This window comes from Lithobates pipiens, unplaced genomic scaffold (genome assembly GCF_037356315.1).
Source record: "Lithobates pipiens isolate NorthernLeopardFrog02 unplaced genomic scaffold, aLitPip1_a1.2 Scaffold_19, whole genome shotgun sequence".
Lineage (NCBI taxonomy): Eukaryota > Metazoa > Chordata > Amphibia > Anura > Ranidae > Lithobates > Lithobates pipiens.
In genome coordinates this window covers 591,326,025-591,343,369 of record NW_027507764.1, presented here as the reverse complement: position 1 = coordinate 591,343,369, position 17,345 = coordinate 591,326,025, and the positions used below count along the sequence as shown (strand labels likewise).

At 46.7% G+C, this 17,345-nt stretch overlaps 1 pseudogene; it reads right to left on the bottom strand.

Annotated features, from left to right (window-relative positions):
• Positions 1-14,189: 14,189 nt before the first annotated feature.
• Positions 14,190-14,295, bottom strand: LOC143999768 (U2 spliceosomal RNA; annotated as a pseudogene).
• Between the last annotated feature and the right edge of the window lie 3,050 nt (positions 14,296-17,345).

The following is a 17,345-nucleotide window of genomic DNA, read 5'->3' as shown; positions in this document are numbered from 1 at the left end:
CAGTGTATAATGTGCAGCCTGGTATATGATGTGCAGAGCCCAGTGTATAATGTGCAGCCTGGTATATGATGTGCGATTTACAGGTTGCAGATATGTGTGATTTACAGATTGCAGATATGTGCAATTTACAGAATGCGATTTACAGAATGCAGATATGTGCGATTCAGAGAATGCGATTTACAGAATGCAGATATGTGCAATTTACAGGTTGCAGAATGCAGACATGTGCGATTTTCAGAATGCAGATATGTGCGATTTACAGAATGCAGTTATGTGCAATTTACAGGCTGCTGTATGCAGTTATGTGAAATTTACAGTTTGCAGAATGCGATTTACAGGTTGTAGATATGTGCTATTTACAGAATGCGATTTACAGAATGCAGATATGTGTGATTTACAGGCTGCTGTATGCAGTTATGTGCAATATACAGTTTGCAGAATGCAGTTATGTGCGATTTACAGGTTGCAGAATGCAGATATGTGCGATTTTCAGAATGCAGATATGTGCAATTTACACGCTTCTGTATGCAGTTATGTTCAATTTACAGTTTGCAGAATGCAGATATGTGCGATTTACAGAATGCGATTTAAAGGTTGTAGATATGTGCGATTTACAGAATGCAGATATGTGCGATTTACAGAATGCAGATATGTGCGATTTACAGAATGCAGATGTGTGCGATTTACAGGCTGCTGTATGCAGTTATGTGCAATTTACAGTTTGCAGAATGCAATTATGTGCGATTTACAGAATGCAGATATGTGCAATTTACAGGTTGCAGAATGCAGATATGTGTGATTTACAGGTTGCAGAATGCAGATATGTGTGATTTAAAGGTTTCAGAAAAGGTGCCTGATGTGGTTATACACAAGATAGGCATGATTCATCTGCTTTAGTAGAGCCCTGTGTATAATGTGCAGCCTGGTACATGCTGTGCAGAGCCCTGTGTATAATGTGCAGCCTGGTACATGATGTGCAGAGCCCTGTGTATAATGTGCAGCCTGGTACATGATGTGCAGAGCCCGGTGTATAATGTGCAGCCTGGTATATGATGTGCAGAGCCCTGTGTATAATGTGCAGCCTGGTACATGATGTGCAGAGCCCTGTGTATAATGTGCAGCCTGGTACATGATGTGCAGAGCCCGGTGTATAATGTGCAGCCTGGTATATGATGTGCAGAGCCCCGTGTATAATGTGCAGCCTGGTATATGATGTGCAGAGCCCAGTGTATAATGTGCAGCCTGGTATATGATGTGCAGAGCCCTGTGTATAATGTGCAGCCTGGTATATGATGTGCAGAGCCCTGTGTATAATGTGCAGCCTGGTATATGATGTGCAGAGCCCAGTGTATAATGTGCAGCCTGGTATATGATGTGCACAGCCCTGTGTATAATGTGCAGCCTGGTATATGATGTGCAGAGCCCCGTGTATAATGTGCAGCCTGGTATATGATGTGCAGAGCCCCGTGTATAATGTGCAGCCTGGTATATGATGTGCAGAGCCCTGTGTATAATGTGCAGCCTGGTATATGATGTGCAGAGCCCGGTGTATAATGTGCAGCCTGGTATATGATGTGCAGAGCCCAGTGTATAATGTGCAGCCTGGTATATGATGTGCAGAGCCCTGTGTATAATGTGCAGCCTGGTATATGATGTGCAGAGCCCCGTGTATAATGTGCAGCCTGGTATATGATGTGCAGAGCCCCGTGTATAATGTGCAGCCTGGTATATTATGTGCAGAGCCCAGTGTATAATGTGCAGCCTGGTATATGATGTGCAGAGCCCAGTGTATAATGTGCAGCCTGGTATATCATGTGCAGAGCCCAGTGTATAATGTGCAGCCTGGTATATGATGTGCAGAGCCCGGTGTATAATGTGCAGCCTGGTATATGATGTGCAGAGCCCAGTGTATAATGTGCAGCCTGGTATATGATGTGCGATTTACAGGTTGCAGATATGTGTGATTTACAGATTGCAGATATGTGCAATTTACAGAATGCGATTTACAGAATGCAGATATGTGCGATTCAGAGAATGCGATTTACAGAATGCAGATATGTGCAATTTACAGGTTGCAGAATGCAGACATGTGCGATTTTCAGAATGCAGATATGTGCGATTTACAGGCTGCTGTATGCAGTTATGTGAAATTTACAGTTTGCAGAATGCGATTTACAGGTTGTAGATATGTGCTATTTACAGAATGCGATTTACAGAATGCAGATATGTGTGATTTACAGGCTGCTGTATGCAGTTATGTGCAATATACAGTTTGCAGAATGCAGTTATGTGCGATTTACAGAATGCAGATATGTGCAATTTACAGGTTGCAGAATGCAGATATGTGCGATTTTCAGAATGCAGATATGTGCAATTTACACGCTTCTGTATGCAGTTATGTTCAATTTACAGTTTGCAGAATGCAGATATGTGCGATTTACAGAATGCGATTTAAAGGTTGTAGATATGTGCGATTTACAGAATGCAGATATGTGCAATTTACAGAATGCTATTTACAGAATGCAGATGTGTGCGATTTACAGGCTGCTGTATGCAGTTATGTGCAATTTACAGTTTGCAGAATGCAATTATGTGCGATTTACAGAATGCAGATATGTGCAATTTACAGGTTGCAGAATGCAGATATGTGTGATTTAAAGGTTTCAGAAAAGGTGCCTGATGTGGTTATACACAAGATAGGCATGATTCATCTGCTTTAGTAGAGCCCTGTGTATAATGTGCAGCCTGGTACATGATGTGCAGAGCCCTGTGTATAATGTGCAGCCTGGTACATGATGTGCAGAGCCCGGTGTATAATGTGCAGCCTGGTATATGATGTGCAGAGCCCAGTGTATAATGTGCAGCCTGGTATATGATGTGCAGAGCCCGATGTATAATGTGCAGCCTGGTATATGATGTGCAGAGCCCGGTGTATAATGTGCAGCCTGGTATATCATGTGCAGAGCCCCGTGTATAATGTGCAGCCTGGTATATGATGTGCAGAGCCCTGTGTATAATGTGCAGCCTGGTATATGATGTGCAGAGCCCGGTGTATAATGTGCAGCCTGGTATATGATGTGCAGAGCCCAGTGTATAATGTGCAGCCTGGTATATGATGTGCAGAGCCCTGTGTATAATGTGCAGCCTGGTATATGATGTGCAGAGCCCCGTGTATAATGTGCAGCCTGGTATATGATGTGCAGAGCCCCGTGTATAATGTGCAGCCTGGTATATTATGTGCAGAGCCCAGTGTATAATGTGCAGCCTGGTATATGATGTGCAGAGCCCAGTGTATAATGTGCAGCCTGGTATATCATGTGCAGAGCCCAGTGTATAATGTGCAGCCTGGTATATGATGTGCAGAGCCCCGTGTATAATGTGCAGCCTGGTATATGATGTGCAGAGCCCGGTGTATAATGTGCAGCCTAGTATATGATGTGCAGAGACCAGTATATGATGTGCAGAGCCCAGTGTATAATGTGCAGCCTGGTATATGATGTGCAGAGCCCGTGTATAATGTGCAGCCTGGTATATGATGTGCAGAGCCCGGTGTATAATGTGCAGCCTGGTATATGATGTGCAGTGCCCAGTGTATAATGTGCAGCCTGGTATATGATGTGCAGAGCCCCGTGTATAATGTGCAGCCTGGTATATGATGTGCAGAGCCCGGTGTATAATGTGCAGCCTGGTATATGATGTGCAGAGCCGTGTATAATGTGCAGCCTGGTATATGATGTGCAGAGCCCAGTGTATAATGTGCAGCCTGGTATATGATGTGCAGAGCCGTGTATAATGTGCAGCCTGGTATATGATGTGCAGAGACCAGTGTATAATGTGCAGCCTGGTATATGATGTGCAGAGCCCAGTGTATAATGTGCAGCCTGGTATATGATGTGCAGAGCCCAGTGTATAATGTGCAGCCTGGTATATGATGTGCAGAGACCGGTGTATAATGTGCAGCCTGGTATATGATGTGCAGAGCCCGGTGTATAATGTGCAGCCTGGTATATGATGTGCAGAGCCCAGTGTATAATGTGCAGCCTGGTATATGATGTGCAGAGCCCAGTGTATAATGTGCAGCCTGGTATATAATGTGCAGAACCCAGTGTATAATGTGCAGCCTGGTATATGATGTGCAGAGACCGGTGTATAATGTGCAGCCTGGTATATGATGTGCAGAGCCCGGTGTATAATGTGCAGCCTGGTATATGATGTGCAGAGCCCGGTGTATAATGTGCAGCCTGGTATATGATGTGCAGAGCTCGGTGTATAATGTGCAGCCTGGTATATGATGTGCAGAGCCCAGTGTATAATGTGCAGCCTGGTATATGATGTGCAGAGCCCGGTGTATAATGTGCAGCCTGGTATATGATGTGCAGAGCCCAGTGTATAATGTGCAGCCTGGTATATGATGTGCATAGCCCTGTGTATAATGTGCAGCCTGGTATATGATGTGCAGAGCCCTGTGTATAATGTGCAGCCTGGTATATGATGTGCAGAGCCCAGTGTATAATGTGCAGCCTGGTATATGATGTGCAGAGCCCAGTGTATAATGTGCAGCCTGGTATATGATGTGCAGAGCCGGTGTATAATGTGCAGCCTGGTATATGATCTGCAGAGACCAGTGTATAATGTGCAGCCTGGTATATGATGTACAGAGCCCAGTGTATATTGTGCAGCCTGGTATATGATGTGCAGAGCCCGGTGTATAATGTGCAGCCTGGTATATGATCTGCAGAGACCAGTGTATAATGTGCAGCCTGGTATATGATGTACAGAGCCCAGTGTATATTGTGCAGCCTGGTATATGATGTGCAGAGCCCAGTGTATAATGTGCAGCCTGGTATATGATGTGCAGAGCCCAGTGTATAATGTGCAGCCTGGTATATGATGCGCAGAGCCCAGTGTATAATGTGCAGCCTGGTATATGATGCGCAGAGCCCGGTGTATAATGTGCAGCCTGGTATATGATGTGCAGAGCCCAGTGTATAATGTGCAGCCTGGTATATGATGTGCAGAGCCCGGTGTATAATGTGCAGCCTGGTATATGATGTGCAGAGCCCGGTGTATAATGTGCAGCCTGGTATATGATGTGCAGAGCCCAGTGTATAATGTGCAGCCTGGTATATGATGTGCATAGCCCTGTGTATAATGTGCAGCCTGGTATATGATGTGCAGAGCCCTGTGTATAATGTGCAGCCTGGTATATGATGTGCAGAGCCCAGTGTATAATGTGCAGCCTGGTATATGATGTGCAGAGCCCAGTGTATAATGTGCAGCCTGGTATATGATGTGCAGAGCCGGTGTATAATGTGCAGCCTGGTATATGATCTGCAGAGACCAGTGTATAATGTGCAGCCTGGTATATGATGTACAGAGCCCAGTGTATATTGTGCAGCCTGGTATATGATGTGCAGAGCCCGGTGTATAATGTGCAGCCTGGTATATGATCTGCAGAGACCAGTGTATAATGTGCAGCCTGGTATATGATGTACAGAGCCCAGTGTATATTGTGCAGCCTGGTATATGATGTGCAGAGCCCAGTGTATAATGTGCAGCCTGGTATATGATGTGCAGAGCCCAGTGTATAATGTGCAGCCTGGTATATGATGCGCAGAGCCCAGTGTATAATGTGCAGCCTGGTATATGATGCGCAGAGCCCGGTGTATAATGTGCAGCCTGGTATATGATGTGCAGAGCCCAGTGTATAATGTGCAGCCTGGTATATGATGTGCAGAGCCCGGTGTATAATGTGCAGCCTGGTATATGATGTGCAGAGCCCGGTGTATAATGTGCAGCCTGGTATATGATGTACAGAGCCCAGTGTATATTGTGCAGCCTGGTATATGATGTGCAGAGCCCAGTGTATAATGTGCAGCCTGGTATATGATGTGCAGAGCCCAGTGTATAATGTGCAGCCTGGTATATGATGCGCAGAGCCCAGTGTATAATGTGCAGCCTGGTATATGATGCGCAGAGCCCGGTGTATAATGTGCAGCCTGGTATATGATGTGCAGAGCCCAGTGTATAATGTGCAGCCTGGTATATGATGTGCAGAGCCCGGTGTATAATGTGCAGCCTGGTATATGATGTGCAGAGCCCAGTGTATATTGTGCAGCCTGGTATATGATGTGCAGAGCCCAGTGTATAATGTGCAGCCTGGTATATGATGTGCAGAGCCCGGTGTATAATGTGCAGCCTGGTATATGATTTTGATTCGATAAGGGGTGTGGCTTGTGAGAAGTGGGAGGGATCAAATCCCCCCCGGGGACAGGCGAACACAGATCGCTGTAAACGGCCAATCACAGCGGCCGTTTACAGCGTGATTGGCGTGTCCAATGGGAGATGATCTCATATGTAAACATATGAGATCATCTCTCAGCGCCGCTCTCCCTCCTCACACAGAGTGTGAGAGGGGAGAGATGAACGGCTGCAGCAGCAGCCGTTCTGCTGCGCTTTGTAAAAAAAAGTAAAAAAAAAGTGCCATCCTCCCCCAGCAGTGCCATCCATCCTCCCCCAGCAGTGCCATCCTGCCCCAGTGCCATCCACCCCAGTGCTACCTGCCCCCAGTGCCAACTGCCCCCAGTGCCACCTGCCCCCAGTGCCACCTGCCCCCAGTGCCATCTGTCATCAGTGCCACGTATAAGTGCCATCTGTCATCAGTGCCACGTGTCATCAGTGCCACATAGTGCCATCTGTCATCAGTGCCACGTATTAGTGCCATCTGTCATCAGTGCCATGTATCAGTGCCATTTGTCATCAGTGCCACCTGTCAGTGTCACGTGCCATCTGTTGTCAGTGTCACGTGTCATCAATGCCACTTATCAGTGCCATCTGTCATCAGTGTCACGCGTCATCGGTGCCATGTATTAGTGCCATCTGTCATCGGTGGCACGTATTAGTGCCACATATTAGTGCCATCTGTCAGCAGTGCCACGTATTAGTGCCACGTGTCTTCAGTGCCATGTATTAGTGCCACGTGTCATCAGTGCCACGTATAAGTGCCACGTGTCATCAGTGCCACATATTAGTGCCATCTGTCATCAGTGCCACATATTAGTGTCATCTGTCATCAGTGCCACGTGTCATCAGTGCCACGTATAAGTGTCATCATTGCCACCTGTCATCAGTGTCACGTGTCACGTATCATTGTCCTGGTGCTTCAAAAGTGTAATAAATAGTCAACAAGTTAGATGTGTAATTTATGTTCCTAGAACACATGATGGCGCTACCTGAATGTTGGGCCTCTATGTGGCCAGGCTGTGAAAAAGCTCCACACATGTGGTATTGTAATACTCAGGAGGAGTAGCAGAATTTTTTGGGGGGTGTCATTTGTGGTATACACATGCCACGTGAGAGAAATAACCTATTACAATGACAATTTTGTGGAGAAAAAAAAAAAATGAAAAATCTTAATTTTGCAAAGAATTGTGGGAAAAATATGACAACATCAAAAAGCTCACTACGCCTCTTACTAAATACCTTGGAATGTCTACTTTCCAAAAAGGGGTGATTTGGGGGGTATTTGTACTTTCCTGACTTGTTCGGGTCACAAGAAGCGAGATAGGCCACCAGTACATCAGATGTGATCAATTTTGTGCGATTCGCACCACAGCTTGTAGACTCTATAACTTTCACAAAGACCAAATAATATCCACTAATTTGGGTTATTTTTACCAAAGACATGTAGCAGTATAAATTGTGACCAAAATTTATGAAGAAAAATTAATAATTTGCATAATTCTGTCACAGAAACAAAGAAATATGCGTTTTTTTTCAAAATTTTCGGTCTTTTTTCATTTATAGCGCAAAAAATAAAAACCCCAGAGGAGATCAAATACCACCAAAATAAAGCTCTATTTCTGGGAAAAAAAGGACAAAAAATTCATTTGGGTACAGTGTTGCATGACTGAGTAATTGTCATTCAAAGTGTGAGAGCGCCGAAAGCTGAAAATTGGTCTGGGCAGAAGGCCGTTTAAGTGCCCAGTAAGCAAGTGGTTAAAGTTATTATTATTTTGCGCTGACTGACTTCATATTTTCTATTCAAACCTGAGATAAGCAGTGCACAGGGGGCAGTAGGTCAGTGGGTGTGTGTGGGGGGGCATGGTAGAGTATAGGAGTCAGAAGGTCAGAGCACATGGGGTCAGGAAGGCACGATATGTGTGTGGGGGGGGGGGGCAGGAGGACACATTACACAGGGAGAAGCAGGGCACATTATGGGGCACACAGGGCACATAACAGGCTGGGGGGGGGGGCACAGTAGGACACATTACATGGGGTGGAGCAGGGAACATTATAGAGCACATTACATGGGGGGTGGCTGAGGGGCACATTATAGGGCACAGCAGGGCACATTATGGGGGCTATCAGGGCACATTATGAGGCACAGCAGAGAACATTATATGGGGCAGGAGGGCACATTATGGTGTACAGCAGAGCACATTATGGGGAATTTTACATGGGGGCAAGAGGACACATAATGGGACACAGCAGGACAAATTACATGGGGATGAGAGGGCAGATTATGGGTCACAGCAGGGGATATTGCATGAGGCAAGAGGGCACATTTTAGGGCACAGTTTGGTGCTCACAGCAGGGTACATTATGGGGCGCAGAATGATGCATCATTCACACAGGGCACATCATGGGGCATACAGTAGGACTCAGGGCACATCACAAGGCACACAGGATGGAACTTGGCGCACAGTGGGGCACATAGTAGGGTATGGGGCACACAGTAGGACACATCATGGGGCACACCGCAGGGAACACAGTAGGGCATAGCACAGGGCAAACAGTGCACATCAGGGCTATGGGGATACACATCAGGGCATGGGAGCACAAAGAGCATGGGGCAGAGAGCATGGCATGGGGCCACACATCAGGGCACGGGGGCACACAGCTGGGCATGGAGCACACAGCTGGGCATGGGGCGCACACAGCAGGGTATGGGGGCACACAGTTGGGCAATGGGGGCACACAGATGGGCAATGGGGGCACACAGATGGGCAATGGGGGCACACATCAGGGCATGGGGCAGACAGCATTGCATAGGAGCACACATGAGAGCATGGGGGCACACATCACGTCATGAAGGCACATATCTTGGCACACATCACAGGGCACACTGCAGGGCACATCACAGGGCACACATCTTGGCACATCATGGGGCACACATCAGGGCATAGGGCACACAGCAGGGCATGGGGCACACAGCAGGGCATGGGGGCACACATGAGAGCATGGGGCAGACAGCAAGGCATGGGGGCACACAACAGGGCAATGGGACAAACAGCAGGGTATGGGGGTACACATAAGGGAAGGAGGCACAAACAGCATTGGGGCACACAGCTGGGCATGGGTACACACAGATGGGCAATGGGAGCACACATCATGGCATGGGATAAACATCAGGGCATGGGGCACACAGCTAGGCAAGGGGGCACACAGCGGGGCAATGGGGACACACATTAGGGCATGGGGCAGACAGCATGGCATGGGGGCACAAAGCAGGGTATGGGGGCACACATCAGGGCAACTGGGGCATACAGTTGGGCAATGGGGGCACACAGATGGGCATGGGAGCACACAGCAGGGCAATGGGGGCACTCAGCACATAGGGCAGACAGCATGGCATGGGAGCACACATTAGAGCATGGGGGGCACAGCTGGGTGGGAAGGAGGGGCCGGCAGGGAAGAGCATATCATGAGAGGTCTATTTACACTACAGTCTTTTAGCAGGGACGGGAACCGATCTACCTGTCAGCTACCTGTGATTGATGGGTAGATCGAAATGGAAGCTGTTTTGAAGTGTCCGAATGGTCAGTCTGCCCTTGGGCATGGGCAGGCATTCTATTCATTAATAACACCTCCTGCCCCAAATTAGTGTAATAAAAGCTTCCTTTCTCCCCTAGGCAAATTAACATTTTAAGTGGAGCTCCACAAAAAAAGGGCTCTGCCTTCTCTTGACACCTTTTGGGGGACCGGGGACCTGGTTTTAACAGGTACCAGCTCCTACCTCCAGCTTTACAAGGCTTCACTGACAATTTCCCATAGTCAAGATGGTGGTTCCAGCACCCGATAGCCAATTGAAGAATCAGCTCAGGTAAGGACACCGCTGGATGCCTGGACAGGTTTTACTTCTTCTAATCTACCGTGGTGATGAAAACTAAAAACAAAAAACGGTTAAAGTGGTTGTATCGTCATTTTTATGACTTTTACCTACAGGAAAGCCTATAATAAGTACGATTTAGGAGATATTCCCCACGCAATGCGCCGCTGACTGCAGCGGCGCACAGGGGATTCTCGGCTGAGAGTCTGGCAGACACCAGACCCTGCTGGAAAAAATATCTCCCACACGTGATGATATCACGGCTCCGGCCACTCACAGCGCCGGAGCCGTGCTACCCGGAAGAAACGCTGAGGGAACATGTCAGCTCCCTCGGCGTGGATCGGGCCAGATGTCGGGGCTTCGATTTAAGGCAGGGGTAGGGAACCTCGGCTCTCCAGCTGTTTTGAAACTACAAATCCCATCATGCCTCCGCCTCTAGGAGTCATGCCTGTGATTGTTAGGGTCTTGCAATCTCTCCTGGGACTTGTAGTTTCAAAACAGCCAAGGTTCCCTATTCCTGTTCTAAGGTAAGTATTTCCTAATGAGCTAGTATGCGGTGCATACTAGCTCATTATGCCTTTTCCTTTGCAGGTCAGGAAAAAAAAAAAACTTCAGCGGGTATACAACCACTTTAAGTGTACAAAAAACATGCATGTGTACACACACTAAAAACTTAAGCACTTGAGCACTGAAGGGTGTGCTTTGTCCACCCCCAAAGGGGTTGCTGCCCCCCGATCCCCCGAGGAGCAAGGCTCCTGACCGGGACTGTGACAGAAATCATTTTGGGTGGGGGGTTTGTTGAACTCAGCTTACCTTTCAGAGCTCTGGAGACTCGGTGTCCAGATCCCCCGGCCCCTCATATGTGTAAATCACCCTGCGTCCATTAGGGGAACAGGGTGACTGAGAACCTCACTATGATCTGTGCTATTTAGACACACTGTACAGCCACACTGGAATGTTGTATATATGTATATATTGTGTGTTTTATCGTGCTGTTGTGGACTCTTTGCTGTGATCGTTTGGGGTGGGATTGTATTCCAAAGTTCTATTGTATCTATCTGTCTTGGATATTATGGGATGTGTATGTAGATTAGCTGTGAGATTGGTGGGGTGAATTCCTCCACCAGCTCTCACTGCTGATAAGACTGTTTATTGATGATAAATTTGAGTACACCTGACCTGTGTGCCTATTGTGATTGGACAGTTTACCCCACCTTGAATCCAAGGGGGGGGGGTGTCTCTGAGTTTTATATCTGTTGTAACATGTGCTTGAATAAATGAGTTTGATGTTGTTGTTCATCCTACAGTGAGTTATGGCTGGTGACTGGGTGAGCTAAGGGGTCTTGGATAGTGCTGGTTCTGGACAGAGGAAGCATTTACGGCAGACATAGATAGACCTGTTGAGGACGGAGATTTGTCACAGGGACAAAGTGTACGACTTGGTCCACGTAGCTAGAAGGCCTGGCGGACCCCTCTCCTCATGGCCAGCCCAAAGAGAGACCCCCCCAGGTTCAAGGGAGGAAGTAACCTAAGGGCCACACATCCTCCCTGTAGACTTCAGAGCAAGACCATGGACTCACACCCTCCCTCCATCCAGTGAGAAAAAAAAAAACACACACACCGAAGAATAAATAAAATAAATAAATACAAAGTGCACCGGTTAGGCCCTGAGGCCTGATAACAAAAATTGCCCCAGACTTAGCCAGAAGGCCTATCTCTATAAGGCACAGTGCAGAAAAAGTTTTTAGTGCTGTGGTGTGACCATGGGCCTTTTCACACTGTGGGGTCCCACACCAAAATGTTACTAAGAGCACCCCTAGGGCGACCACTCCTCAAGAGGCACAGACATGGCAGACTCTCTGCCTTCCCAGCCCATGGCTAGACAAGGTAGATCCACTCAAACCAGAAGGAACTGAGCCTCTCAAGTCTTGAATTACTACCGTGCCCCAACTGCCAGTTGGCACCCCAGTTTATGTTCCAGTCGGTACTAGCCTTCAGAGCCCCCATCATAGAAGCAGGGATACTATATTTCCAGTGATCCCAGCCCCTCAGGAATGACGGCATAGCACCCCTACTGGAAACGGAAAAGAACAGATACTAAGCAAAACCAAAGAAATCCCCAGCTCAAATTACCAACCAGCCTGCAACCAACCAAATCATCCCATCTAAGGCCGCGTACACACGGTCGGATTGTCCGGCCAACTTAGTCCGCTGAAACACAGTTCAGCGGACAATCCGCTCGTGTGTGGGCTTCAGCGGACTGTTTCAGCGGACAGTCTGGCGGACTAAGTCTTTCGGAATTTCCGTAAGTTTGTCCGTCAAAACTTGGTTTCAGCGGACAGTCCGCTCGTTAGTAGGCAAGTTGGACGGACTAAGTATGGCGCATGCTCAGAAAGGATTTAAACGGCGGAAGGTTGCATTGCTGTGTATTGGACGTCGAATTTCTAGTCCCGTCGTACGTGCTGTACACGTCATCACGCAAGTTTTCGGCGGACTGTTCGTTCATCGTGTGTGGTCAAGTCCGTTCATTCAAAAGTACGACGGACTGTCTGTCAGACTGTCTGACGTACTTAGTTGGGCAGACAATCCCCCCGTGTGTACGCGGCCTAACAGTATGAGTTAAAAATAGGGAGTTAGTTTGCACACATTTACAAATACATGCGTAAGTTACAGAGCCTCGTCAAGGTACTGCAGTATTTTCTGTAGTCCTAACTAAATTTTGAGAGCCTCCATAGTAGACGCACATAATGGATAGGCAGGGGGCAGGTAAACCTGGATGCAGCCCACCCCTCCTTAAAAGGTATAGGGGTGCACTGGACACCCAACACATAGCACCATGGCAGCAAAGGTGTCCAGTACTTCAACAGTACACACAATTCGCCAGTTCTCCCACCTATAATTGGCCATCACAGCAAGGGCAAGGCATGCAAGACAAAACCAAAGAACTACAGAAAATTTTGGGGTGCCTTGACGGGGCTTTGTAGCTTACGCATGTATTTGCAAATGTGTGCAAACTAAACCCCTGTATCATACTTGCCAACAGTCCCAATTTTCCCAGGACAACCCCGATTTTTGGACCCTCTTCCCGATCAGAGTCCATCCCTATGAAAATCCCGGGGTTTTCCTTTAGTCCTGGGAATTGAGACTGTTTTTGGCAAAGACCGCAGCGAGCTGCCACCGCCACGAGATCTCTTTCTGGCTTTCTCTGTGTACTCAATGGAGAGGGGAGGGGACTCCGATCCATGCTGCCAATCAGCTTCTCTCATCAGTGTACATGTAGACAATTCTCTTGTACACTGAAGTCGATTGACTGCACGGATGGGAGGCCCCTCCCTATTCCACTGAACAAACGGGGAAAGACGGGAAATGGAGCTGTCACCAACCCTCCACCCCGTGTGTCCGACGAGAGGGGGGCACTGATGTAAAGGTGGGCTCCACTGGGGACACCACATGTAAGGAGGGGCTCTGCTGGGGACACCTGATGACATCTGGTGGCAGGTGATGGTGGCAAGTGACACGCTCAGGGCTCCCATTGATTCTGCATTATGGTGAGTTGAATGACTTAATTTTATATTACAATGTAATAATAGAAATAATGTGCTTCAATCATCCTGACACCATAACAACCATGGTGCCGGGATGATAGAAGCGCCAACACCAGGTGTTTTGAGTATCTTTATCTGCCGATTGTTAAACTTTCTGAAATTTTCTATTGTGTTGTAGGATCTGGGCCTGCTGTCCCTCCACCCCCCTTTCTTTCCTTCCTCTTCTCTCCTTCCCTCCCTATTCCTTTCTTTCTCCCTTGTTTATCTCAGACTCAAACCATACCCCTTTGAGCCACGCCCCATTCAAACCACACCCATGTTCCTTTAAACCATGCCCATTTTTCACACTCTGCGTTTCCGTCCTCCTAATTATAATAAGACTCTGCCTACAGACAAAAAAAATGTCCTCATAAATTTTTTGAGAATGTTGGCAACTATGCTGTATTTAGACAGGATAATTTGGTTGGTTAGCAGGCTGGTCGGTAAGCTGAGCTGGGATTTCTTTGGTTTTGTTTTGCATGTGTTGACCTTCCATGTGCTACTTGCTGCAAAAGCCAGTTTTAGGAGAGGGCAGTGGCCATTTGTTGTATTGAAGAACAGATACTACACTTGATCTTAGCCAAAAGGCCGAGAAGTAGCTTGGAAATGTAAGTGCCCTAATATTAAAAGTAAGCAGCTACAGTATTTGTAGCTGCTGACCTTTAATTAAAGCTCCTCTTTAATTCATAGAGTTCCCTGGGTACCCCCATTGCAACGATACATTTAACAGCAGCCCGGAGTGGGGATACAGTAATGTATTCATTGTTTTTTTTAAAGAACATTAAAAAATACCATGGTGCAACTTTGTTGCTTCTGCTGTCCCGTTGACCTATAGATATTTGTGACAGGAGCTGTTTTTTGCTTATTCGGTAAAACAGTGCATAGAACGTGATAGGGCTTTGCCCACCTCACCATAACTTGTCTGCTTGTGCCCTTGTATGATATTCAGTGTTTGGTGACTTGTTGTAGTGATCATATAAAGATATTAATAACTGTGTGGATTTTGTAGGTACTGAACACGGCCTTTCTACGGTAGAAGATTGTAAAAGGTCTCTACTGGAGAAACTGAAAAAATACATGAGCAGAACAGAGAAGGTTGGATCTCTGACCATTTACAAGAGGAAAATGGAGGATGTAAAGCAGCAGAGTAAAGGGGAATATGAAACAGTGCAGCTCAATAAGAAAAGTAAAGTGATCATGATGGTTGGTGAAACCGGATCTGGTAAAACAACCCTGATTAATGCTATGATCAACTACATCTTTGGTGTGGAGTGGAAGGATGATCAACGGATTCAGATAATTGAAGAGATTAGTAAGAAGAGTCAAGCCCACAGCCAAACATCGAGTGTCACCATCTACCAGATCCACCATGAAGATGGCTTCCAAATCCCGTACTCCATAACCATTATGGACACTCCGGGGTTTGGAGACACCAGAGGGATGGATCATGATGAGCAAATCATGAGGAAGATACGAGAATTTTTTTCTAAATGCGAATTCACGGAAATTGATGCGATTTGTTTTGTGGTTCAGTCATCTTTGGCTCAGTTAACTCCAACAAAGGCGTACATCTATGATAAAATTATATCCATTTTTGGGAAAGACATCAAGGATAATATAGTCTTCTTCACCACCTTCTCTGATCTCCAGGAACCGAGCGTTCTCGCAGCAATTACTGAGGCTGACGTTCCCTGTGCAAAATCTGAAGATGGAAAACCTGTGTATTTTATGGTCAATAACGGCATGCTGTATGCTGATAACCGCCCTGATGAAGTTGGCAAACATGTCTACAAGGCTCAGGAAGTGCAGTGGGAAATGGGAATGAAAAGCATTGAGGAATTTTTTTTACAATATTTGCCTGGATTAGCCAGTAAAGATTTAACTTTAACAAAGGAAGTTCTAGCAAAAAGAAATGTTTTGGAGGTAATTTTGGATGTACTTGTCCGAAAAATTGAGATAGTGACTGGGGAACAGCATGAATTGGAGCAAATAGAGAGAGCTCTGATTGAAAACAGGTGGGAGGTTAAAAAAAATGAGAATTTCGAGTATGAAGTGACGGAAACCGAAAAGATAACGTATTTTGATATTAAAGAAAAATATGAAAAAGCGGCGAGGAAGGTGCTGGATCTAGAAAGTGTTCGCTTAGCCTTAATGGAAGACATTAGGAAGGCAGAGGATGAGGTACGGGAAGTTACTGGGGAGATTGCTGAGATCCTCCAACGTCTCCAGGAGATCGCCTTAAAACCAAACCCGATGTTTGCCACAGATTACATAAAGCTGCTCATCGAAAAAGAGAAGCCGGAAGGAAAGACTGAAGAGAATTAAAATAAAGCGGGAAGAGAATTAAAATAATGGAAAAAAACATAACAAAATTTGAATATTTTGGTAAAATTCAGTCCGGCAAATGGCAAAACTGAAAAAAAACAAGGTGACATTGTAAATTTGGATGGTCCTAGTTATTGTTTTGTTTGATTAAGCAGTTCTCCAGTGCCTCCCATCTCACCCATTTTTATAAATATTAGAGAACAAAATACCCGTGTGTGCCTCAGGCTATACTCACTATTTTCCTTTTTTACCCATCCATACCATATAGAGCATGTGATAATTAGTGAATACATAGACAGACCCATTTGGAATTTCAGTACTTATAGTAATTCCAGCATGTTTTCTGCCATCACAGTGTTGGAGCCAATGAAATTATATCTGATGTTCTACAGGCGCTAATACACGGTTTTATGTGAGTTTTATAGGAAAGCATTGTTGCATCGATAAAGAGAACTTATCATCATTTGGATAATCCAAGCATTCAGTCCATCATGAATGCTGCTGCCAGACTCATCCACCATACCAACTGTTCAGTGTCCTCCACCCCTCTCCTCCAATCCCTCCACCGGTCTCCATTCAGTGTCTTCCACCCCTCTCCACCAATCCCTCCACTGGTTTCCATTCAGTGTCCTCCACCCCTCTCCTCCAATCCCTCCATTGATCTCCATTCAGTGTCCTCCACCCCTCTCCTCCAATCCCTCCACTGGTCTCCATTCAGTGTCCTCCACCCCTCTCCTCCAATCCCTCCACTGGTCTCCATTCAGTATCCTCCACCCCTCTCCACCAATTCCTCCACTGGTCTCCATTCAGTGTCCTCCACCCCTCTCCTCCAATCCCTCCACTGGTCTCCATTCAGTGTCCTCCACCCCTCTCCACCAATCCCTCCACTGGTCTCCATTCAGCATCCTCCACCCCTCTCCACCAATCCCTCCACTGGTCTCCCTTCAGTGTCCTCCACCCCTCTCCTCCAATCCCTCCACTGGTCTCCATTCAAAGTCCTCCACCCCTCTCCACCAATCCCTCTGCTTCCAACAAATTCAATTCAAAATACGAACAATAACTTACAAAGCCATCAACAACTCAGCCCCCAGCTACATCACTAGCCTAGTCTCAAAATACCAACCTAATCGCTCTCTTCATTCCTCTGAAGACCTTCTCATTGCCTGCTTCAATGCTCGCCTCCAGGACTTTTCCAGAGCCTCTCCCATCCTATGGAACTCCCTACCCCATCTATTCACCTATCTCTTTCTCTATCCACTTCTAGACGATCCCTAAAAACCCTTCCCTTCAGAGAGGCCTATCCTTCCCTCACCTATCAACCGGAC